Raw genomic sequence first — 27,554 nt, forward strand, 5'->3', positions numbered from 1 at the left:
TGTTGTTGAGGCTTCACTCCGCCAGGTTTTCAATTTCCCTCCTCTCTGATGATTCATCACCACCTTTGGTCAGCCAATGACAGTGGTCAAAGTGGATGGCTTAAATTAAGTATTTAAATGTGTGACAAGAATACACATAGATTAAGATGTAGCTGTCCTGTGCTGGCACCAGTGGAATCAGCAGTTGGTCTGCCACCTGTCTTCAGGAGAGAGAGAGATAAGGAAAACAATGGAGCAGCATTTGGAGATGTTAATGAAGGAAGGAGAGCTGTCAAGATCGGCTCCCCCTTTGAACCCTGAACTGTTTGAAGTGATGGACAGGCGATACCCCAGCAGGGGGATAAAAAGGGACAGGTTCGCTAAGGCAGGACACACACGACACCCGAGATAACAAGACCCTGGAAGTGGTGCGTCTCTCACAAGTCGGTGGGAAGTACCGGGCCATAGACGCACAGGGTGGAAAGGCACGATCGGCGGGAACCTGGTGTGTGCCCACCCTTGCCTGGGTGCTGGGTTCACCACAGATAAACGATCGTATCTGGAAACGGAGGGATCACGGTCAGTGACCTCAGATGACATCACAAAGGACTCGCCCGAAAGCTGACTGCGAAGGTCTGTGTGGAAGCCTTGAATATTCATTCGTTTTTGCTCTCTCTCTCTCCTTCCCCCCACTGTCCATCGCCACGGCAGCGATTACTGCTAACTGAACTGAACTAAACTAAATTGAACTGAAATTTGCGTCACTTTGAAACTGGTCATTTACCCCTAGACAACGATAGAGCTTGATTAATCCTGTTATCTTAATTCTGTGCGCATGTGTGTTTATCATTGCTGAACTGTTGCATTTATTATCCTTTTGAGTAGAGTACTGTGTTGCTTGTTTCTTTAATAAAACTTTCCTAGTTCTAGTAATCCAGACTCCAACTGAGTGATCCATTTCTGCTGGTTTGGCAACCCAGTTACGGGGTACGTAACAAATGAAATACAGAACAAATTAGAACACTATCAAACTACTACAGTACTACAAAACTGTATTAGCTTCAAATAGTTATCGATGGAGGAATTCATCCAGAGTACACATTTTGTGTTGTTTTGATTGACTCAAAGTGAACAATATCAATGCAGACACCTAGTGCAGACAATCAACCACCTTCATATAATGCTGTCAACAATTGCATCCTCCAAGTCTTCATTTTCATTGTAACATTCAAGGTGATTGTCGATACTTTCAAATTCTTTGTAGTTCCTAACTTAAGTAGTGAAATCATTTCATTTTCACTCCCAACTGTTTCTGGCATCTCCAAGCCTCAATGCTTAAAATCGCAGTGAGCAAAACAGTTCTGAATTGTCTTTGTGTTTATTACTTGCCAACTATCATTGACAAAACTCACTGCTTTCTGAACACAAACCACATATCTGATACTATTTAAAAACTGTTTGCTCTGAGCACAGTATATTGTCTAACAGCCACACAAGTGCACGGGACTGACACTAGCTAGAAACTTTTCAGAAAAAGTTTCCTGCCCCAATTAATCATCATAGTGAATAAACAAAGGGAATCCCGGCTCTTTTCTCCAATCCGTTTAAGAGCTGTCTTTCACAGCTATCCCAAATCAGCAGCTGCCTGGATTAACTGATTTTTATTAACAAAATATACTTTATTCAAAAATAAAATTATTTACAATAAACCATTCGATGACCCTCAATCCCTTACAGACATTTCCACTACGTTCTACACATTTCCACACTTTCAGCCACTCACATGGCACTATGTTGGTTCATCTTTACCCACCATTGTTGAGGGGTATACTCCCCGCCACCCAATCCCTCCCACTCCCGCGGGAGAAGAACCCTAAACCGTGGTCCTTCCCCACCGGGCCCTTGCGGTGGCTGCCCCAAGTTTCAGGGCGTCCCTCAGCACGTACTCCTGCAGCCGAGAATGTGCCAGTCGGCAGCATTCTCCCACGGACATCTCCATGTGCTGGTAGATCATCAAGTTTCGGGCCGACCAAAGAGCGTCTTTCACCGAGTTGATGATCTGCCAGCAGCACCGGATGTTGGTCTCTATGTGCGTCCGGGGAACAGCCCGTAGATCAGAGAGTCCTCTGTTACGCAGCTGCTGGGGATGAAACCTTCCATCCTCCTCCACACCTTCTCCGCGAACCCACAGTGTGCAAAGAGGTGGGTCACTGACTCCTCCTCACTGCAGTCCTCCTGTGGGCAGTGGGGTGTGGAGACGACGTTCCGGGCGTACAGGAGGGATCTGACTGGGAGGACCCCTCTCACTGCCAGATGAACTGGACGATCTGCTCAGGGAACCACCCCACTGTGTCCATCACGTCCTTCTCCTGCAGTGTCCGCAGGAGATTCCATGTCAACCACTGCCTGATGGCCCTGTGGCCCTGGAAGAACTTCTCCATGAAGGACAGGTAAAGCGCCAACAACCAGCTGACTGGGGCGTTGTGCTGGAATGGAGCCAGGCTCATCCTTCGTAGTCAGGGCCACAGGTAGAACCTGGGCACATAGTGGTACTTAGTGCCCACATATCTGGGTTCCACACACAACCTGATGCAGCCACACACGAAGCTGGCCATCAGGATGAGGGCAACATTGGGAACGTTTCTACCCCCACCGTCGAAGGACTTGTGCATGGTGGCCCGTCTGACCCACTCCATCTTTGACCCCCAGACGAATCTGAAGATGGCTCGGGCCCAATTAACTGGAATCCATTGTATATAGTGAAAGGAAAGGCCATTTGTTCTTGCTCCACCCCTTCCCTCCACCTCTTTATACTGGCTGGACTCTCTCAATCGTTCAATCCAGATGAAGAGGCAGGTTCCTGGACCCAAAATCCCAACTGTGTATTTCTTTTCATCAAATCTGCCTGACCACTTTGTGTGTGTTATCACACACTAAATACTGATCAATACAGATGAGCATTTGGTATAGCATAGGTTTAACTGCAACTCCTCCCACATCTAACAACATCAGAAGGCTGTGTGTGCTTGGAATATATCCTTTTGAAATCAAATAGAAACTCGCTTCTTCCTTATTATTAAAAAGAAATTCCACGCTCGGCCTGATGGGCAGGAACTAAATTTAAACTGCACCTCAATTTCCCTCAACAAGAGCTGTGATACTGGAAAGGAAATAAAAAGGAACGTGCATTTTTAAAAAAACACATCAAGCTGTGCAAATTATAAGATGAGTAATTGCTTAAGTAAAGACAGTCATTAAAATAAAGTCAAGGAAAGGAGGTAGCCCTGTAAAATGGACTATTTTAATCAAATAGCTGAAAGACTGAAGATTAACCAAATGTCGGCATGCACAACTACGTTATACTTCAGGTTGACCACACAAACAGATCAAAGCCACTCCCAACCAGCTGTTAACAATTTTGTTCCGAAGAATTTTAAATCAAATTGATTGTTGATATGCCTCAACAGAATTGCACATAATCAGCAATTATTGGGAATATCACACAAAAACACCCTGATATCTGATTTGGGGAAAACCAGTAGCACAAATCCGGCAGCAGGAGTTTGTTTATCAATTGAGGTTAGGGAGGTACACTTAGCATCTACAGACATGGTGGTGCCTGCCAGAGGCTCTGGTGGAGGGAAGAGGTTCTAAGATTGACTGCACATTTTCTCCCTCAGTGGACAAACACAGCTCAGATCTGCAGAGTCATATACATGGTGGGTGCATCAGCTCCCCACACCCTCAATTCTTTGTTCCTTCAGATGAATTCCAAGCTGTCCCAGGTCCTGCCTGCTGTTAACTAAGGATTGTTTTGGCACTGCTTCAAAACAATTTTGAGACAGATTCCTCTGCAAAAGGACATTAAAGAAGGGAAGTGAGATGTTTTGCTGCTGCAACCCAGATATGAGAGTAAAACCAAACAGGAAGTTGCTGACCTTCACATAAATGGAATGGAATGACTCAGCAAATCTCAAGATATCTGGATACCAGAAGCATCCAGACAGATTTCCCATCAATAGAACTACCAGGAGAACAAGGAAAATAGACCTGATACACCAAAGGAGGAGACTATTCTGCCCGAATTCCAAACCACCACTTTACAGAGCTTCCAATTAATTCTGATTCCTTTTACCTTCCTGACAGCCTTTCAATTCTTTCTCCTCCATCCTCATTCAACTCCCTTATAAGATCAACACTGAAATTTCATCCGTCACTCTTTCAAGCAACACATTCCAAATCGCAATAACTGACTGTAAAGAAAACTTCTTTCCTCACATGGAGTCAGGGACGAAACCAGCATTTGCCCAAAGTCCGTATCAACCACAGAGCTCACCCAGCTAGTCCCAATTTCCTGCATTCAGCCCGCATCCTTCAAGGACCCACCACTCCATGTCACTATCTAAATAGTTCCTTAATGATACGACTGTACCTGCCCCTCCCACTTCCTCTCTCATCTGGGTTGCAGCAGCTTCCACTCATCACTCTCAATGTGGTGACATCATCTCTGGTTACTTTATGGATGTGTGTTCACAAGCCCGTCTATCCCCAGAAATAGTCGTTCCTTATTTAGTCTGACAGAGGCCTTTGTGATTTGAAAATCAAGCTGTTGAAGTGGTGTGTCCAGTATCGGCTACAAATGTGCAAACAAAGCCAAATCACTGCTGGAAGAAAACTACAGCAGGTGTTTGTTTCTGGGCTCTGGGAGAAGTCAGAGGAAGAGTCAGTTCTGATGTCCTCACAAAAATATCTCTTGTTTCCAAATTCAGGTGCACCTGGCCAGTCATGGTAGGTGCAATACTCAATAGCTGAACATGAATACTTACCTGCTGTGCATCACAAGATGAATAAATTGAAATGAGATTAAACAAGAGGTGAGGCAAAGGAGGAAAAGAGGAGATGACCAGCTGATGTTTTGCAAACATGCCTACAAAAAGCTGCTAGATACTCTAATCCACTAATCTCTTCTGAGACAGTCCTTTGGGGTTAAACAGTGCTCTAAGATTTTCAAATCAACAATTTGAAGAGGGGAAGTTGCCTGTCGATGAGCTCCTGAACATGGAGTAACCACAATGTCAGCTACCACATGGACTAGACAGTGAGAAGGCTTGGCCCAGTGGAGAATCAGTCCCATTGCTGCTGAGCAGATCACCTTCTGCCATCTGATACAGAGGTCAGTTTGGAGACTTGTCTACTGCAAGTTGTATTCGTTTACTTGGAGGTCAAAGTCATTAACAGATAACTAATTATCTTCTTGTTAGATAATTCACTATGTGCAATGGGGCCCAAGAGACTATGATTTCAGTTGGCCCCTTTCATTCTGAAATATTCTCTGGACAGGTACTCAGAGGGTGAGAAAAGCAAACTTATGAAATTAAATGAACATGGATTTTGTTTGATGCTAGTGTGAATAATGATAAACATCAACTAGACCAGGGATTTCCAAACTGGGGTCCACGGGTGCCTTGCTTAATGCTATTAGTCCAAAAGGTTCGGAAGCCTTGAACTAGACATGGAATTCTGCAGAAGATGGAAACCTTGAACACACAAAATGCTGGAGGAACTCAGCAGGTCAGGCAGCATCAGTTGATGTTTTGGGCAAGATATGTCCTGATGAAGGATCTTGGCTTGAAAATGCAATTGTTTATTCTCCTCCATAGATGCTGTTTGACCTACTGAGTTTCTCTTGCACTTTGTCTGTGTTCAAGATAAACATTAACTAATCAAGGTTGCCCTAAAAATTCAACTTAATGGCCTATAAAAAGCAACATCTTCCCACTATTCCAAACCCATGCAATCTGATTAAATCCTTGCAGCCGGAGCCAAGCAGAAACATTTTGGGATGGAAAAAACCTTCCGATAGCATTCTGTATCCAGTGAGGAATAAATGACAGCATGATTATTTCCAACAATTTGTTTTTACTTTGGATATTTTTTTGAAGATAACTGGTATATTTAGTTCTTTCATTATGTGGTTGAAAAAAGAAATCTGCTCCTTTAACCCGTTCAAGATCACGTCATGTATAACTGAAAGCCATTCCCATTTATCACGTCTGTCATACACCTTTATTCCTTTTGTCATTTACTGCCTTCCATAATCCACCATCACATTGCCTTCCAGTTCATATTTTGCTGTTTCCAGCTGTTCCACAAGCTTAATTTATGTAACAGAAACTTTCCCAGTCCCAGAACATAAATTTTGTTTCCCCCTTCAGAGATGCTACCTAACCTGCTGACCACATTCACCAGTACTTCTCTTTATTCTCGACTGAATTATCTGATTCTGTGTTGTAAAGTTATTGCAATGGTGATCAGTCTATCAGCAGTGAGGGAGAGGGGTGTTGGGAGGGTTCTAAAATACCTCAGTGATTTTTTTCCTGCTAAGTTGATCAAAGTTAGGTTGCACATCAGAATGTTTGGGCAAACATTACAAAAGCTAAATTTGAGATGCTATATATCTGAAATAGAGACAGAAATTACTGGAAATAGTCAGAAGGTCAGCCAACACCAGTAGCGAGAGAGAAAAACAGTTGACAGTCTGGGTCAAGAACCTCATACAATGCAAGGAAGCACAATGTAAACTCAACAAATAGCACATGGCTCTCCAAGAATAGCTACAGACATTAGGAGTCACATTAGGAGTCAAATTATTATTTTCTTTTCAGATTTCCAGCAGTTAAATCATAAAACAATTTTACAGAATTCTTCTTCCATTTGCACCTTTCAACTGATCATTTGACTTGCCATTCCATTATGACCTGATTACACTTTGTACACTCACTTTTCTCACATTATGTACAGGTACTTTGCCTGCTATCTTGTCAGAAACTCTGTTTTTTTCTCCCTCCCTCACATCACATACTTACTTCCACCATATCCCTCACTGAAACTTAAACAAAACTAATCAAAAGGTGACTGGAGAATCACAGCCACTCCAGCCCATCATCAGTATCGGGGTCTTCAATACACTGCTGGGGGTTGAACATTCAGACACAACACATTGATGGGCTTCCTCCCATTTCAACAATCCAGGTTTCAATGAAAGTTTCTGGCACAGTTGATCACTGAGTGACAACAGACCTCTAAGTGAGACCCACAAAGAAACAGGAATGGATGGAGAATGATTAGGAGTGGGACTTCATCGAGTCCAGCGCATTTTAAGCAGCTCTTGTGGAAGCTACAAACCATCAGAGGATCAGACCCCAGCTCGAACAATAACTCATTGACATGAAGTATAACTACTCCATCTTATTTGCTGAGTTTTCCCAGCAGTTTCAGAGCTCAAATCCTAATGGCTCCACCATAACTCGTGAAACTTCCAAATTATTGGCACATGAAACAGAATATGGTCTCAAAGTACCTCACATTCAAATATATTCAGATATCAATATGGAATATCCAGAATGACAAATCAACAAAGCATCATACCTTTTGCAAGATACATCCAAGCAATTCACATGGCACTTGTATGATGTACTACATTATTTAATCCTAGTGCAAGAACAAAGAACTCCGAATTAAAACTGGTACTGCCATTCCAACAGCAATGATACCAAGTCAACTGGCAGTAAACTAGCACTTGTGAGGTTCATAACTTCCAGATCTCATCATTTAGATTTATTATTGTATGCTCATCCCTCTTCTGTGTACGAGAGTGCCAAAGAACAAGAGAGTGAAAGCATTTTAATGCTAGAGATTCCCAAAGAGTGAACACTTTCTTTTCCAATATGTTGGAGAAGTCCAGCAATGATAGCACAAAATTATTATTGCAGAGGGAGCCCTCTCAGTCCATCAAGACTATACTGGCTTCTCGTCGGTTGCATTGATCCCTGTGTTTTCATTGGCAGTGTGAATTATTCTCAAGCGCCTATCCAATTTTCTTTTGAAATCTTGACCATTTCCATCATCTAATCACAATGAATTACAGCTCTTCTCTTCACTTAAAAAGTCTTCCTTAATTTCTACTTTTACTCAAGGTTTTATTTAAATCCATGCCTTCTGGTCCAAGGCCACCCACTGCATCCCTCATGTGGTCTGAACCAGCCACGATCTCAGGCATGTCTATCAAACCATCTTTTCTTCAGGTTAACAACTTGAGTTATTCCAGTCAAGTTCTGCAGCTGAAATCTCTTACCACTGGTACCATTCTTGTAAATACTTCTGTGCCCACTGTAGAACATTCATTTTATTCCGAATGTGTGTCTGCCAGAATTGGACGCAATATCCTGGGTATGGCCAAATAATTGCTCATTGCCCTGACCCCCATAGTGATGAAATGCTTTGAACGGCTTGTCAAGCCTCATATCACAGCCAGCCTCCCCTCGTCACTGGATCCTCTACAGTTTGCTTATCGTCCAAATCGCTCTACGGAGGATGCAATATCCACCACACTGCACACAGCTCTCTCTCACTTGGACAACAAAGACACTTATGCCAGAATCCTGTACATTGATTTCAGTTCAGCGTTCAATACCATCATCTCGCAGAGACTAGTGGAGAAACTGTCACTGCTTGGCCTTAACACTGCCATGTGTGGCTGGATTCTGAATTTCTTGACAGAGAGACCACAGTCAGTCCGTGTTGGCAGGAACATCTCTGACTCCATCACGCTGGGCACTGGATCCCCACAAGGCTGTGTGCTTAGCCCATTGCTGTTTGCACTGCTAACACACGACTGTGCAGCCAGATTCAAGGAGAACCTGATCATTAAATTTGCTGATGATACCACAGTGGTGGGGCTCATCAGCAAAAATGATGAAACAATGTACAGGGAGAAGGTCAAACACCTAGAGAGCTGGTGCAGTGATAACAACTTGATGCTTAATGTCACCAAAACCAAGGAGATGATCCGTCAATTTCAGACTGTCTCAGCCTGAGCCCACAACCCTCAACATCAGCGGCTCTACAGTGGAGAGAGTAGAAAACATCAAGTTCCTTGGGGTGCAGATCTCAGACAATCTCACCTGGTCCAGGAACACCACTGGGATTGTGAAACGGGCCCAGCAGAGATTGCACTTTCTGAGGAAGCTTAAACAAGCATCACTCCCCTAATATCTTAACTACATTCTACAGAAGCGTGGTTGAGAGTGTGCTGACCTTTTGCATCACAACCTGGTACTCCAGCTGCAGTGCCATCGACAAAAAAGCCTTGCAGAGGGTGGTTAGGAGAGCAGAGAAGGTTATTGGGGCCTCCCTACCTTCTGTCCAAGACCCCTTTCAGAGTCGATACCTCCAAAAGACACAGTACATCATTAAAGACCCCTCACACCCTCTCCATGAATTGGTTGTTCTTCTGCCATCAAGCAAACATTACAGGAGCATCAAAACTAAAACCACAAGGCTACTAAACAGCTTCCTCCCACAGGCAGTCAGACTGCTAAATAGCTGCTCTACCTGACTCTGCTTTGGACACTTTTAACTTGCACTGGACACTTATAACTTGATTTTAACTGACATGTGGCTGTTGTGTTTTACTATTTATTGTTATGTTTATTATTTAGTATTGCGTTTGTTATGTTATGTTTGCACTGCTCCTGGGAAATGCTGTCTCATTCTGCCCTGCAGAGCTGATGTACGGTTAGAATGACAATAAAGTTTTTTTGAATCTTTTTGAATCTTGAATATTCACCCCAATATGCTCCAGTATCTGCTCTCAATGTACTCTGCCACTTTCTAATATTCATGGGTGTACATACGCTAATAAATCCATCTATCTGTGCACATCTTTGGAATCATTAGGGATCTCTCGAACAATTTTGCGTGTTGACTTTTCACAGTGGTAACAATCTCAAAGCAGTCACAGCTCGGAAACTAGCCCATCACCATTAACATTTGAGCAACCAGCAAAAAAGCAGCTTATTATCAGCCATCGAAAACAAAAATAATCAGCCAGGCTAATAATTCAAACAGCTACGATCATCTTTCAGCCAAATAAGTCTGTTGCTGAAGTAGCGTTGACTTTATACACTTAGAATGAAATCCACTTGTAAATAATTGTAAACTTTTCCAGAACCGTGGAAAGAAATGGAATCTAGAAATAGAAATGGACATTTTATCAACATAGTGCTTAGCTGAAAGGAAATTAAGTGGATTATAAATAAACACTAATATTAAAGGATGATTTTCAGGAGCTTACGAGCTAGAGTCAAATGACTAAGCAAACCATAGTCATCTAAGATCTTTAGTAGCAGAATATGACTGGATATAGAAAATCAAAGAGCAGAGCATGGGAAATTAACTGCTACAAGTGAAATAACTCCAAATGTTAGTCAGTCGCAGAATGTGTCCAAGATCTCCTTCGAGAAGGCATAATTCAGATTGGAATAAATATAAAATCATAGAAGACAAAGCTAATCTGAAGTACGATGCAGTTCTGGCCAATGAAAAGTCACAGCTTTTAATCATGGACAAACCAGAACTCAGATACAGCCACCCAAATTTTAAGAAGTTAGTGCATGGAGATTAAAACTGCATTAGTGTATACACACGTACACATAGACACATGGAGTAAGATATTCAACAAGATGTGTTCTCCTTGCAATTGCCTGCACTTGACCAGGAGACGGTTCTCAAGATGCTCCACGTGAGGGTAATCTGTCTAAAACTGAAGGAAAAACAAGGAAAGATCAGGAACATTGAAAATCATTTCTGCTGGAAATGCATAATAAGGACTGAGTGGAGAGTTATATCTGAACAGTTCATTCTCTGACTTCATTGTAACTTTGATCCATATATGGGCCAGGCCTGAATTTGCAGGGGCAAGGTTAGTATGACTGCGCTTGATGCCAAGATTGTGTTTGATCATGAGGTATTAAGAAGCCACAGAAAACTGAAAAGAATGGGCACCAAGGAGTAAATTTCCAATGGTTGAAGTCATACAAAGCACAAATGGAGTTGGTTATGACTGTCAGAAGTTAATCATCACAGCCCAAGGATGCTGCTGTTTGTGGTCCTCAGGCCAGTGTACTGGGCTCAATCACCTTCTGCTCTTTCACCAAGAACCTTCCTTCAATCATCAGGTTAGAAATGGGGATGTTCATAGAAGATTATACAACACTGGATTTCGTTTTCCAGGTAGTCACCATCTTCAAAGTGTCTCTCTACCTCCCTGTTTGCCAAGTTGCCCACCATCAACCTCCTGAGGGTGGGAGTCATCACTGAACAGAATCTCAACTCAAGCAGCCACATAGACACTGTGGCATTAAGAGCAGACAAAAGGGATCAGATATCCTGCCCATCTCTTGAAACACCTGAGGTCTTTCCTCGATCTATCAGGCATATTTAGGAAAGTGATGGAATACACTCCACCAGCCTGGATAATCTCCAGTATCACTCACGTAGCTCAGCACTAACAATGACAAAGCAGCTCACTTTATTAATACCCAATCCACTTCCTAAACCATCCTTCTCTCCCACAGTGACATATTGTGGATGAAGAGTGCGGTGACATTACTTAAGTGGCCAATCCGACCCTCTAAGTCACATGACCTGGTGCCTTGAACAACCACAATCCTGCTGGTGGAGGGTCTTATTGGGAAGATCCTGGAGCTTGGGACTTCAATTATACTTTCAGCTTCTAAAAGTCATTCAGGGTTTGGAATAGACACTCACCTAAAATATGAATATAGCCAACTGGGAGGTGGAGTTGCAAGGCTTTTGGAGGTTAAGGGATAATGAGAGACAACACCATGAAGGATTTGAACTAACCTAAGAAATTAAAAATGAACAATGCAGACCAAGTGCCAAAAACCATTTGGCAATAAAGAGGATGATGATGAATGAAAATTGTTGAAGTCTCGAATGGTGTGGTAGAGTTTTTGAGGTGTTAGGGTATATAGCAAATATTAACTTCAGAAATCAACTTCAGCAACCAATCTTCAGACCTGAATGTGGATTGTAGACTAAATTTAAAATGCAGCACTGAACAATCGTTTCCTGGAGCTGTGGCCATCTGTTGAAAACCAGACCATGCTGATTAACATTCATTTTGCATGTCTGGAATGTGGGTGCAAAGAAAATGTAAAAACTATATGTCATTCAAAGGAAGCATTGTAGATACATGGTGACTATAGAATTGTCCTTTGATTTTTAGCACATCAAATGCCATGCAATACGCAGTCAGCTTCTTCCTACAGAGTGTGTCTCATTTCGTTAAATAAAATTCTTTTATATAGAAACATAGAAAATAGGTGCAGGAGTAGGCTATTTGGCCCTTCCAGCCTGCACCGCCATTCAGTACGTTGATGGCTGATCATCCAACTCAGAACCCTGTAAACAACAGGAATTCTGCAGATGCTGGAAATTCAAGCAACACACATCAAAGTTGCTGGTGAACGCAGCAGGCCAGGCAGCATCTGTAGGAAGAGGTGCAGTCGACGTTCCAGGCCGAGACCCTTCGTCAGAACCCTGTACCTGCCTTCTCTCCATACCCCCGATCCCTTGAGCCACAAGGGCCATATCTAACTCCCTCTTAAATATAGCCAATGAACTGGCCTCAACTGTTTCCTGTGGCAGTGAATTCCACAGATTCACCACTCTCTGTGTGAAGAACTTTTTCCTCATCTTGGTCCTAAAAGGCTTCCCCTTTATCCTCAAACTGTAACCCCTCGTTCTGGACTTCCCCAACATCAGGAACAATCCTCCTATATCTAGCCTGTCCAATCCCTTCAGAATTTTATATGTTTCAATCAGATCCCCTCTCAATCTCCTAAATTCTTGAGAGTATAAGCCTAGTCAATCAAGTCTTTCATCATATGAAAGTCCTGCCATCCCAGGAATCAATCCAGTGAACCTTCTTGGTACTCCCTCTATGGCAAGAATGTCTTTCCTCAGATTAGGGTTCCAAAACTGCACACAATACTCCAGGTGTGGTCTCACCAAGGCCTTGTACAACTGCAGTAGTACCTCCCTGCTCCTGTACTCAAATCCTCTTGCTATGAATGCCAGCATACCATTCGCCTTTTTCACCACCTGCTGTACCTGCATGCCCACTTTCAATGACTGGTGTATAATGACACCCAGGTCTTGTTGCACCTCCACTTTTCCTAATCCGCCACCAATCAGATAATAATCTGTTTTCCTGTTCTTACCACCAAAGTGGATAACCTCACATTTATCACATTAAATTGCATCTGCCATGAATTTGCCCACTCACCTAATCTATCCAAGTCACCCTGCATCCTCTTAGCCCCCTCCTCACAGCTAACACTGCCGCCCAGCTTCGTGTCATCCGCAAACTTGGAGATGCCGCATTTAATTCCCTCGTCTAAGTCATTAATATATATTGTAAAGAACTGGGGTCCCAGCACTGAGCCTTGCGGTACCCCACTAGTCACTGCCTGCCATATCCGCTAGCTTCAGTGCCTCTCCGGGGACTTTGTTCACGTTACAACAGAGGTTGTCACATTCATGACTGGGAGAAAATGGAAAGCCAGCCAGAGAGGCTTTTAGACGGGTTGAGTCCAGGATAACAAACGTTTAGATGAGGCACGACAAGGATAGATGATGTTACACGCATAACATCTTGTCATGGCCTTGGTTATTACAGATTTGGGACCGTGTGTTCTATTCAATTTAAAGACAGACATCAAAGTTATAAACAAGCTAGTTCAGGCTGAGACAAGATTCAGAAAAGGGGAGGAAATTACTTGAGAAACTCGAGGATAAATGGCCAAAGTAAGTAATTGCTTTAGAAGTGACAGCAATCTTTGGCATTCACACATGTGCAGTTACTAATTTCAAACCTGAAGCTGCAGTAAGTGATACCCTGCTCCTCTCTAAACCAGGCTCAAGAAAGCAGAGGTCAGCAGGTGACATAAAAATAGAGGGGGAGAACACAAATCAGTTCTGCTGCCTAATGGAGCTGTGTGCACAGCTGTCTTCGACGCTGGAGACAAAGGACGTCCCTTTGCCACAAACTGCAAAACCATGTCCAGTGATATAAACATCATATTTTATATTTCCATACAAAATAAGAGAGACTTTTCATCCCACTGAATCAATGCAGCTCACTGAGGAATCCCAGCCCTCACTCATTTTTCTTGTAATTTATGTTCTTAATCTACTCAGCCCCACTCCCCACACCACCTACACATGGGGAAATTAACAGTGGCCAATTAACCTAGCAAACCAGATATTTTTTGTGAAGTGGGAGGAAAAGGGAGCACTCATTGGGATAACATGCAAACTCCAAACAGACAGCTTGAGGCTAGGATTGAAACCCGGTCGCTGGAGTTATGAGGCAAAAGTTCCACCAGCTTGGCCATTGTCCAGAAATACCCCATTTCCATGACATAATACTACATTTGCAAGTTGCTTTTTTTTTGCTGTGAATGTGAACTCAACTTTTTGAAAAAGTTACTCCTCCTCTCCATCTGAAATCTTGGATCAGTGTCCTGTGGCTCTAAGGTCCTTAACCATTAGAAATGTGTGCATCCTTTTCCATTGTATTGGTATATGGATATGATTCCAGACCCAAAGATCACAAGTATTGCCCTAGCAGCTTGTGAAAGTGAACAAGTAAATAACTCCAAAAGCTGTCAGATATTTACATCAAGATAATTAATGTATACAGAAAAATATATGCTCTCTGCCCTTGAACTATTAATCTAAACTGTCGTCGCTTGAACATTTATGAGCATACTGGACCTGAAACACCTTTAAACTTTCAATGGAAATGCAATACATTTTTCAAACAAAGACTAATTGGTTGAGAAGGCGGCAAATCTCCCAATTATCTCCATAACATTGTGCTCTTCCATGTTGGGGAGAGGGAGTGGAGAAAAGATATAGGAGGGCTATAAAAGGAGACACAAATAAAGCATCATCCATCAATAACAAATCAAATGAAGGGTTGATCAGCACTTTTAAAATTTTTATTGAGATACAATACGGAATAGGCCCTTCGAGGTGCACGGCCCAGCAACCCCCAATTTAACCCCACCCTGATCACAGGACAATTTACAATGACCAAATAACCGACCAACCAGTACATCTTTCGACTGTGGGAGGAAATCAAAGCACCCAGAGGAAACCCACGCAGTCATGAGTAGAATATACACACTCCTTTCAGGCAACAGTGAGAATTGAACCCAGGAGCCAAATGAAGCAAAGTTCCTCCGGACAGACATGCACAACACAGTACATGTGGCGCACACACATAACACAAAATCATTGTAAATTAACAAATAATAAGGTGCATTTGCAACACAAGTTAAAAAGTAAATCGTGTAACAATACTGGTACTTCATGCATGATGAGACCTGGATAGTGGGAGTTCTGTACATCATAACTGAAAAAAATATCTAAAAAGTGTCATCTGAAAATTAAAAGCTGTGAGACAGTGCACAGGAAACAACTACCCTATCATGTAATTTAACTTTTGCATGCAAGACAGGAACTAGAACTTGCCCAAGGCAAAATGCTATGAATGAATACAGACAATAACCAACCACATTATGCAGGAACTATGCAGGGCTAATCATTAGAAACTGGACTCCAGGAAAATCTTAAGAAAATAAGCTTGCTATGATGATATTAAGCTGACACTTTAAAACCATTATTTAAATTTCCAAAAAAAAAATTAAAAAGTGATTACAGGCTTTTGCCAAGGCAACCTGATATACCATACCCTAATATGTTACAGTCCCTAGTGGACAATGTGAAATGACAAGCACCCAGTGCAAATTAATTATTTAGAAGACGCAGCTGCAGAATAGGAAATTATCAACATGTTTTAACAGTATTGTTTTGTATTTTGGATTTGGTGATACTGTTGGAGCCACTCCCTGTGGCAACTCCCATATAGAAGTTCCTGTAGATCAGGGTAATTCGAGTAAAACCCGAGGATTTGCCAAAATATCTATGGAAAAATCCTGTTTCTAACAAAAGATTAATATTTAATATATCTAGCGGATTACTGATTAACAGTAAAAGTTAATAACATTTCTCAGAATACAAATGAAAGCAGCTCAAAGTATATTTATCAAAGTACATATCTTTCACCATATACAACCCTGAGATTCATCTTTTTGTGGACATACTCAGTAAACCCGAGGACCATAAGAGAATCAATGCAATACTGCACTCAACAGGGTGGACAAGCAACTGATGTGCAAAAGACAACAAACTGCGAGAAACACTAAAGAAAAAAATAATAAGCAAGCAATAAATATCAAGAACATGATATAAAGAGTCCTTGAAAGTGAGACCATAGGATGTGGGAAAAGTTCAGTGATGGGGCAAATGAAGTTGAATAAAGTTTCCCCCTCTGGTTCAAGAGCCTGATGGTTGAGGGGTAATAACTCTTCCTGAACCTGGTGGTGAGAACTCTTTGGCTCCTTACCACCTTCCTGATGGCAGCAGCAACAAGAAAGCCCTGATGATGGATGCTGCTTTCCTGCAACAGCTGAGTAGATGTGCTCAATGGAAGGGAGGGCATTACCCATTGAAGGACTGAGCCATATCCACTACCTTATCCCCCAGTCAAGGCCATTGTTGTTTCCATACTAGACAGTGATGCAACCAGTCTATATACTCTCCACCACTCATCTGTAGAAGTTTGTCTAAGTTTTAGATGTCTTGTCAAATCTTTGAAAACTTCTAAGGAAATGGGGGAATTATTGTGCTTTCTTCTTAATTGAACATGGAGGACAGGTCCTCTGAAATAATAACACTGAGGAATTTATTGCTTAACTGATTAATTTATTGAATATACTGATGAAGTAGAATCATTTGTAAACTTTTGTGGAGAGAAGAAAGGAGAAGTCTGGCTAACAGCAAAGAGGACAGATTGATCCATCCTACAATGGGAATTTATTGATGCTCTGAAACTACTCCAGATGACAAGATGTTCACTAAGATTGTAAATCAGAGGCACGTAGGTTAAACTAAGTTACTATTAGGCTAATGTCACAATTATTCTCAAAACTGATGTCCCACAAGGCTGCATCCTCAACCCCTTATTCCTGTACACTCAATTTTGTGGCCAGATCTGCTCTATCTCCATCTACAATTTTGCATGTTACCACCGTACTGGGCTGCCTCTCAAACAACAATGGGTTGAAGGGCAGGAAGGAGATTGCAACTTGTTATTTCAACCACCAATCTTTCGATATCAGCAAAAGAAAAGGGATGGTCACTGAAATTAGGGAAGTCGGTGGCTAACATGCTCCAGTTTACATCAGCAGAGCTGAAGCCTAAAAGGTCAAGAGCTTCAAGCTGCAAAGAGTGAACATCACCAAAAGCCTGTCTTGCTTCAACCGCATAGAGACCACAGCCAAGAAATGCACAATACCTCAACTTCCTCAGGACACTAAATAAGTTTGCCATCTTCCCTTTGACTTGCACCAATAGTTACAAGAGGTAATGAAGAAAGCATTCTATTCGGATGCACCACAACTTGTAACAGCAACTGCACTGCCTGTGACCACAAGAACCTGCAGAGAGTTGTAAACTCAGCTCAGCACTTTGGAGAAAGCAGCCATCTCTCCATGCACTCAGTATACACTTCTTGATGCCCTTGGTAAAGCATCCAACCTGACCAAAGATCCCACCCACCTTGGACATTCTCTCTTCTCCCCTTTTCCATCAGGTGGAAAATACAAGCCTGAAAGCATGTCACCACCAGGCTCAAGAGGACAGCTTCGACTCTGCTGCTACAAGACCATTGATGACAGGTGAGAAACAATGAAAACCAAAGACTTGCAGATGCTACAAATATTCAAATAAGAGAAAAAAATTCTGAAAGCTCTTAGTAGATTATGCATCGTCTGTGGAACTTGACTCAACACTGGAACTAAATTCTACTTTCACAGATACCATTTTAAGCACTGAATGTTTCTTCCATTTTCTGATTTTACTTGGCAGACAAATTTAAATTAATTGTTACAGTGTTGTATCACCAATAATGAGGTTTATACTCATGCTGTTTTTAAAGTACAAATCATTTGTCATAATGTCACAGAATGCCTTCTTCAACCCTTCATGCCCATGAAGACTGTCATGTACCCATACACTCCCCTAGGCAACAATTTGGGACCTTCATAATTCCCACATTCGCACCGGAAACATGTAAGTGGTAATGGTGCCACAAGGACTGGAGAAAAAAACTGAAAGTGAAATCCGTTACGAGCAAGCAAGGCAAAGGGAAGGAAGGACTTCCACAAAAGGCAGCAGCAGAAGTAAGAGTCAAAAATATGATGACCACAATGAACACATTTGAACTGATACAACAGAAGGCAGAACAAAAACAAAGCACTATATTTAGCAAGCATGATTTCACTTCAGTATTCAGTCCCGAGACTGAGCCACGTTAATCTAGTCTGAGATATCAGGACATTACTCTCACGTCTTTTTTTTTTAAGGCATCTATTAGTCTCGTGAGACCATGGATTTGCACCTTGGAAGATTGCTGCAAGTCTCTCCTCTCCACGCCATCATGTTGTCCAAGGGAAGGGCACTAGGGCTGATATAGCTTGGCACCGGTGTCGTCGCAGAGCAATGTGTAGTAAAGTGCCTTGCTTAAGGACACAAGGCGCTGCCTCAGCTGAGGCTTGAACTAGCGACCTTCAGATCACTAGACCAACGCCTTAACCATTTGGCCACGCGCCAACACACGTCTATATTAGAGACAAAGTATTAAGCTAAGGTTCCACGCAAACACGAGGAATACTGCAGATGCTGGAAATTCAAGCAACACACATCAGGGTCTCGGCCTGAAACGTCAACTGTACCTCTTCCTAGAGATGCTGCCTGGCCTGCTGCGTTCACCAGCAACTTTGATGTGTGAAGCTATGGTTCCATCCGTCTTAGATGGAGACAAAAGATTCTATAACATCACTTCAAAGACAAAAGGCTTTTTTCAAAGTCAAAGTTTTCTATCAGGTTTTCAGGAATATTTAATTCTCAAGCAACATCACCAAAATCAAATAGCTGGTTAATTGCACATTTCTATGAGCAGAATCTTGCCACATTATTGACATTAATGGCTATATTCAAGGTTACTTTATTGATTTTAAAGTAGATAAGGTGATAAAGAAGCCGTACAACATGCTTGCCTTCATTGGTCAGGGCACTGGCACAAGCAGCAGTAAAATGTTGCACCTACGTAAAACACTGGTTAAGTCTCACTTTGGTGTTGTTTAGTGTACAATTCTGGTCACCCCATTACACAGAGGGTGTAGAGGTTTTGGAAAGGATACGAAAGAGATTTATTGGGATGTCTACATTGGAGGGCATGAGCTGGAAGGAAAGGTTGGATAAACCAGGGTTGCTTTCTCTAGAGTTTTGGAGGCTGAGGGGAAACCTGATAGAAATCTATAAAATTATAAAAAGTATAGATGGGTAGACGATCAATCTTTCTCCCTTGCTAGAAATGCCATGAGAGTTAGCAGCACCATAGTACTGATAAGTTATACAAGTTCCAGTTTACCTAATATTAGCCAGTATAAGATCTTGTTCAAAATAGTGAAGACATGTCAAAAAGGCAAGAGAGGGAAGATGAAAAATGTTACACTCCTGATTAGTAAGAGTTCACAATAAATTTGTATTTCAAATCCTACATATAATCAACTGAATTGATATACATATTTAAAAAAACAAATGTGGAATATAACATAACTGAAATACCATTATAAAAGCAGAGACAGGAAATAGAAGAAAGTGTGTCCCACATGTCCAAATGATCAAAATGTGCAGTATAATGTGATGTGTAGCAGAGAGCATATTGACTGACTGCATCATGGCCTAGTATGGGAACACCAATGCCTTCCACTCTTGAGTTACAGGTTTATCCATTTTATTCTCAATAGAAAAAAAAATCTACATCCAAGATGCCACTTCTTGCTGCATCACCGGAAATGGGAGGAAAACTTGGAAACAAATGTTATACACATTATAACGCGTAGTTAAAATGGTCAGTTAAAGTAAACGGTCAGAAATGGTGTCAACATGACCATCATCCTCTGTCCACAAGGATTATGTCAAATATATGGCTTCGCTTGAACCATCTGAGTTTTATTCCTGAGGATTTTCAGAAGTACGAATTTGACAACATCAAAATCTACAACGAGCAAAAGCAGATAAACTTTTGCCCCAAAGCAACCGAGCCTCAGCAATCACAAATCAGCTTTACTTCCCCCTCCCCTCTTCATTCCCCACTCTGGCCTCAACTCTTTTCACCTTTTTCTGGGTCCTCTCCTCCTTCCCCATCAGTTTCCTTCTGCTCCAGCCTTTGACCTTTCCAATCCACCCGGCTTCACCAATCACCTAATAGCTATCCTCCTCCACTCCGACCCCCCCCCCCCACCTTTATATTCTGGCATCTTCACCCTTCCTTTTCAGTCCTGAAGAGGGTTCTTGGCCGGAAACGTCAACTGGTCATTCATTTCCAGAGCTGCTGCCTGACCTGCTGAGGTCCTCCAGCATTTTGCGTGTGCTGATTTCTTTCCCAAATTGATAAATGTTTCTGTGAACTTCATAATGCTGCTTTCCAACAGTGCTTCCCACTGTTTCTCTGTGAGCACAGTCAAGTATATGGTGCACATCAACACTTCCTGAACCAAGATCAACATTTCACAATACAATATACTCACAGGATTTCCAAAATGCTGTGAAAACACGATCACTTACTCAGTAAAGCTCTACAAATAACTGTTAATAACCCAAACTCCCGACCACTATGAATGAATTATCATAATATACTTCAGGAGATTTAGGCCAAGGGTGAAAGACCATTTGAAAGAATGCAAGCAACACATAAAAGGTGGGAAGAACACTGCAGGATCAGACAGCATCAGTGGAAAAGAGTATAGTTGACCTTTTGGGCTGAGAACCTTTGGCAGGATTGGAAAGTTGGGGGGGGGGGAGGTGGGGAAAGGAGGAAGAAACACAAGGTGATAGGTGAAACTGGGAGAGGGAGGGGTGAAGTAAAGAGCTGGGAAGTTGACTGGTGAAAGAGATACAGGGCTGGAGAAGGGGCAATCTGACAGGAGAGGGCAGAAGGCCATGGATAATGGGGGGGGGGGGGAGGAAGAAGCACTACAGGGAGGTGATAAGCAAGCAAGGAGATAAGGTGAGAGAGGGAAAAGGAGATGGGGAATGGTGAAAGGGCGGGGGCCATTACTGGAAGATCAAGAAATCAACGTTCATGCCATCAGACAGAATACAAGGTGTTGTTCCTCCAACCTGTGTGACCTCATCACAGCAGTGAGGAGGTCATAGATGGACATATCGGAATGGGAAGTGGAATTAAAATGGGTGGCCACTGGGAGATTCCGCTTTTTCTGGCGAACGGAGTGTAAATGCTCGGCAAAGCAGCCTTCCAATCTACCGTTGGGTCTCACCGATACACAGGAGGCCACACCGGGAGCACCGGACACAGTCGATGACCCCAGCAGACTCACAGGTGAAGTGTCGTCTCACCTAGAAGCACTGTTTGGGGCCCTGAATGGCAAATCGAAAAAATGCACCTGGCATTCCAAATAATGCAACAAAATCTCTCAGTCAAGTCTTTGCTTTACATCTCATCTTTACATATAAGACTAGCAGACACCAACAGAATCAACAAACTCATTCATAAGGCCAGTGATGTTGTGGGGATGGAACTGGACTCTCTCACGGTGGTGTCTGAAAAGAGGATGCTGTCTAAGTTGCATGCCATCTTGGTCAATGTCTCCCATCCACTACATAATGTACTGGGTGGGCACAGGAGTACATTCAGCCAGAGACTCATTCCACCGAGATGCAGCACTGAGCATCATAGGAAGTCATTCCTGCCTGTGGCCATCAAACTTTACAACTCCTCCCTTGGAGGGTCAGACACCCTGAGCCAATAGGCTGGTCCTGGACTTATTTCATAATTTACTGGCATAATTTACATATTACTATTTAACTATTTGTAGTTCTGTTACTATTTATTATTTATGGTGCAACTGTAACAAAAACCAATTTCCCCCAGGATCAATAAAGTATGACTATGACCATCTGAACAGTGACTCTGGAATCTCATTCAAGTGCATGAAATTTTGCTTGACGTAACTCTACGATACATAATAATGTTAGAATATTATGCGACAATGGTACTATTGGTGAAGCACAATTACCATACTCGGGGGACAGGAATAAACGGGTCATCACTGACCTGGTGTTTCTCTGGTCCGAGCAAGTCCATAACAACTGGCCTGAGGTCTGTACTAACAAGAGCCCAAAACGACAAATAAAATTATTTGTCTTAGGTTTTTCTCTTTAAAGAAATAGAACGTTAACACAAAACAGTTGGAGCAAGAATGCACCGGATACTCTGCAAAATTGTTTTTTTCCCCTCAAACTGACACATTTTGTGGGAAGTTTTACTTTTAGATTATAAACCCGTCAGACATTATTTGGTTATCTGGTTTTGTGGAGCCAAATGATATGCATATTCCAGATTCATCAGTACTGGAGAAAAGTAAATCACTCCAGTGCTGGCCACAAGGCACAGAGGGTTTCTGCCAAACCAACATCTCCAACCAAACCTAGTATTCTGTTTATCTGCTTTTCCTTTAACAACTATACAAAAACACAATGGATGAATATAAACGCAAACAACAGGAATTCTGCAGATGCTGGAAATTCAAGCAACATACATCAAAGTTGCTGGTGAACGCAGCAGGCCAGGCAGCATCTCTAGGAAGAGGTGCAGTCGACGTTTCAGGCCGAGACCCTTCGTCAGGATGAATAGGCTCCTTTCGGGCTTCCAGCTGGGTACATGTATCATTTTTAATCGATGATTCGATGACAAACTCTGCCACTGGATGTTTCCAATGCTTTTCTTTTCCCCGGTTGTGAGGACAATGATGCTGATACCATCTTCAAAGTGGAGAGGGTTTGATTCCCAGAGATCATATCAGAAAGGCAGAATGGAGAGACAGAGACAGAGCAAGACAGAGAGAGCAAGAGACACAGAGACAGAGAGAGACAGACAGACAGAAAAAAAATCACTTTGTCCATGTGGTCTCTAGGAATGCCTTTTATGCCCTAATTGTACATGTAGTGGCTTTGGGTGTTTAGTTTGGAGGTGGGAGGTAAGGGGAAGGAGAGAGAAGTGAGGTATAGTAGGATTGTGGGGATAAATCTTCTGAACAATACACAAAGCATGAGGACAGCCCTTTTCCTCCCCACAGTTTTTTTTGTGATCTCACAGGTAGGAGGAAGCAAAGCAAGAATCCCTCCAGAGCACAGGATCGGAGAACAGCTCTCAAAGAAAAGATCCCTTCAGAGTGCATAGTCCTAGGGCACCTCTCAACGGCTTCGTGCAACATCAGCACAGGCAGTACGCAAATCCAAAGAGATCTAAGTTTTTAAATGGAAATTTTCAATCAGAAGCAACAAACAATACCGTAGATCAGTGCCGCTCAACGGGAAGAGAACCGTCCCTGGAAAAGAATTCTGAACTCACCTCCATGGCAACAGCTAAACATGTGGCAGTAGATTAACTGCAAATCTTGAAACCCCAATGTAAAAACATGCTGTCAAAACTATTCTTCTGTTATCATTGACCCAAAACTTTACAGAAAACACAAAACACTTTACTTTTTACCATGTGACTAAATCATAGACTGTGCAACAAACTCAAAATCACAAATGATTGCACTATATCACATCACATATTAACCATATTATTAAGGCAGTGTTCTTTATTTAAGGACCATTGTAAGAGTTCAATTTCTTTTAACATCAAGATGAAGAAAAATTGATACACGCTTTTGTTTTTACCCAATTAGGTTACTGTAATGCACTCTTTTCAGGACTGCCTAAGATAGATATAAATTGGCTGCAGCTGGTTCAAAATGCAGCAGCAAGACTCTTAATCAAAAAAAGAAAATCTGAGCACATTTCACCAGATTTGGTATCATTACACTGGCTACCTGTGTACTTTAGAATCACTTTTGAAATATTCTTAATTGTATACAAGGCCCTAAATAATCTATCTCCTCCCTATATTTTGGGGTGTCTATCCCCTTACATGCCTAACCATAATCTTAGATCTATTAATACGACTTTGCTGAGTGCTCCTAGAGACAAGCATATAAGAACTGGTGCTGTGGCCTTTTGCTCTCAAGCACCAAAAATCTGGACTGAAATACACCAATCTGGTACTGTGGAATGCTTCAAAACACTTCTAAAAACCTACTTTTAAAAAAAATTGGTCTACTTACAAGATTATTTAATGCCTGTTGATGTTGATTATATTTACATAATTTGGTATATTTGATTACATCTTATTCTACATAATGTTTGATTTACGATTTTTAATTTTGTCGTATATTTTTATGACTACATTGACCTATGTAAAGCACTTCGAGCCTGCAGCATAGGTGAAATGAGCTATATAAATAAAGTTGTTATTATTACACTTCTACAGATCATGCGAGTTACAGACATCCGAGGTGGTATATGCACAATTATTTCCACCAATATTCCTGCTTCTGAGGGATTTACTGACAAATCCAGGGAGAAAGGGTTGATCCTGTGGTCTGAGGGACATTGCTGCCCTCATAAAGTCAGAAATGGGATGCCCACTGATGGTGTAAAGTACAATTCCATCCTCCACTTCTCAGCAGATGAAGCTGTCCACAACTTCAGCAGGATTCAGATGGCTGATTTGTAAAATTGAAGACAATGAACTTCTCCAAGCACCTATCTTACTCACCATTCAGCAAGCCCGCCGCCGGCAAATCTTGGAGCCAATAACCCTGAAACTTGCCACCTAAACATTGCGGCAAAAACAACAGGTCACCCAACAATAAAAGACACTTTTAATGACCACACAGTTTCGCCATCATCTCCAAACACCAGAATCATAAAGGAATTCTTTCTGGTAGTATGACTAACGCTAAACATTCAAGCAGCTCAACAGCAGCCAGGAGAAAACACAGCCGCAGTGACTGGTAATCCAACACCTCTTAAAACACCCTCTCCCTCCATCACCTGTGCACTTTAGGAGCAGGGTGCATCACCTGGAGTTACTCACCCACGCTGCTTTGTCTGAGCTTGCCAAACCCATGGCCTCAAATAGCAAGGAGAATAGGGGCAGCAGGCACAAAAAGAACACCATTTACCTGCAGATCCTGCATTCTGGAACTCCTACCCCAAAACAGCAGAAGCAATAGGGTATAGCTTGCCCACCGCTTCAAGGAACACCAACATTCAAAAAAAAATCATCACAGCTACCGATAATCTCAGAGATGTAACTAACATCTCTCAACAACACTTTACACATTCAATGACTAAATGAGTACAGGAAATATTTGAGCAATTGCCACAATAATAGTAGAAGGCTGGTGGCCAGTTAATGCTGCAGGTCTGAACACTAAGCCTACTGCTGAACACTATTACGATGAACATCAGGAGGAAACTGAAAAATGCATGAACTGACCACCAAACTTCTACCAGCAGGTCTGTAAAAGGATCATTAATAAAACTGCTTCTAATGTAGAGCACCAGCAGCAGTGTCTTTTCATAATTACTGTCAAAATCACACAGGTGCACTCTCCCAAGACAACACTTTCCCCAAATTCATTTTGAAGTGCTCGGGTCAGAAACAGGCCAACAATGCAAACAATTTTGTTTTATCCCTTCAAAATATGTGATATACTGTCTGTTTTATAGGTGAGAAGACAATTACGCAGAACATAAACATAAGCAGGGATCACAGACAGGATAGAACACAGATGTGCTCACATTTTTAATAACTACATAAAAGTAAGAGTTTTAAGGTAACACTATATTAGTCCGTTACATTATCTATTCTGTATTTAATATTGCAGTAATATTTGAGTATACACATAGATACACACACACACACACACATAGAGCATTCTTGTTCAGTTAATTAATTCATTATGGGTTATCTATATAAACATGTGAATTGTATTTATCATCATGCCTCCCTTAAAATAAACTCAAAAGTTAGACTCTCATTTCGGACTCCCTTTGAATTAGTTTAACATTTTGAAGATACAAAACATACCATTTTTTAAATTACCATGGCTGATTATTAGATATTATGAAAGGTTTAAGCTTCATTGTTGCTTGGATAGAGAACTCAGCATGCAGAAATATTGGCCAGTTTCAGGTGGAAATCAGGGACATGTGAAACTAATGACTTTTTCCGCTATGTTATTCAAGTTTTTTTTTAAATTCTGACATAAAATTTATGTTTATTCAGAAATAAAGTATTCATACAGATCAAGAATAACTGCAGGGCAGCTCCTAAAACAAGAGGAACGTTTCTGAAAGTGCTAGGTCAAATATGTACCAACCAATAAAAGGAAACTCGAGACATGCTTCTATTTTGTTTTTCTTATTTATTCAAGGATCTTTGTCGTGTCAACAACTCATTCATTCATGGTTTCAGCCATTAACATAGATGTCGACCAATACACTCAAAAACTTCTATAGTTGTACCGTGGAGAGCATTCTGACGGGCTGCATCACAGTCTGGTATGGGGAGGGGCTACTGCACAGGACCGAAAGAAGCTGCAGAAGGTTGTAAATCTAGTCAGCTCCATCTTGGGCATTAGCCTACAAAGTACCCAGGACATCTTTAGGAAGCAGCGTTTCAGAAAGGCAGCATCTATTATTAAGGACTTCCAGCACCCAGGGCATACCCTTTTCTCACTGTTACCATCAGAAGCCTGAAGGCATACACTCAGCGATTCAGGAACAGCTTCTTCCCCACTGCCATCCAATTCCAAAATAGACATTGAAGCTTTGGATACGACCTCACTTTTTTTAAAATATACAGTATTTTTGTTTTTGCACATATTTTAAATCTATTCAGTATATGTAATTAATTTACCTGTTAATTTATTATTATGTTTTATTTCATTATTTTTTTCTCTCTGCATATATTGCATTGAACTGCTGCTAAGATAACAAATTTCACGTCACATGCGGGTGATAATAAACCTGATTCTGATTCTTCTGATTCTGAAAGAGACAGGGGACATTGCACAAGGTTTCAGTGAGGTAGAGCCGGAATTTCAAAAGGAGCTGAAACCTAAACCAAAGAACTGCCTTGCTGCTACCACTTGAACAGATATTTCAAAGACACAATTGATAACTTCATTCCTAAAAGTTACATTGGTGCAGTGAAAAGCATTTTCTGAAATATTATTATTTATCACTCATAAAGGGAATGTTGATTTCAGGGATGCAGGTGTCAATGGTACTTTCCCCAAATGCGTCTTCAAGATGAGTGTGGGTAGCCACATTACATGCACAGAAGGTACAACCATAGGTGGAGTTTTCCAGGGCTTTCACCCTAAAACCATAAACAAATATTTGGAAGGTGTGAAGCTTGGGCAGGAACATGCAGGCAGTAGATCTCCTGTGCAAATGCTCCCCGTAAGTAATCACAGAGATGAAATAGCTACGATGTTTGGGCCCCTGATCTTAGAAAGCAATTGCTGAAGCTGGAGGGGGCTCAAAGGAGGTTCACAAAATGTTTCATAGTCATACTTTATTGATCCCAGGGGAAATTGGTTTTCGTTACAGTTGCACCATAAATAATTAAATAGTAATAAAACCATAAA

At 41.7% G+C, this 27,554-nt stretch overlaps 1 protein-coding gene across 3 annotated transcripts in view; it reads right to left on the reverse strand.

Annotated features, from left to right (window-relative positions):
* The window catches only part of hip1 (huntingtin interacting protein 1), a 320,161-nt gene that overhangs the window by 203,140 nt on the left and 89,467 nt on the right, over positions 1-27,554 (reverse strand). The gene's annotated exons all lie outside the window — the stretch shown is intronic.

Source organism: Mobula birostris, chromosome 25, assembly GCF_030028105.1.
Source record: "Mobula birostris isolate sMobBir1 chromosome 25, sMobBir1.hap1, whole genome shotgun sequence".
Classification (NCBI taxonomy): Eukaryota; Metazoa; Chordata; class Chondrichthyes; order Myliobatiformes; family Myliobatidae; genus Mobula; species Mobula birostris.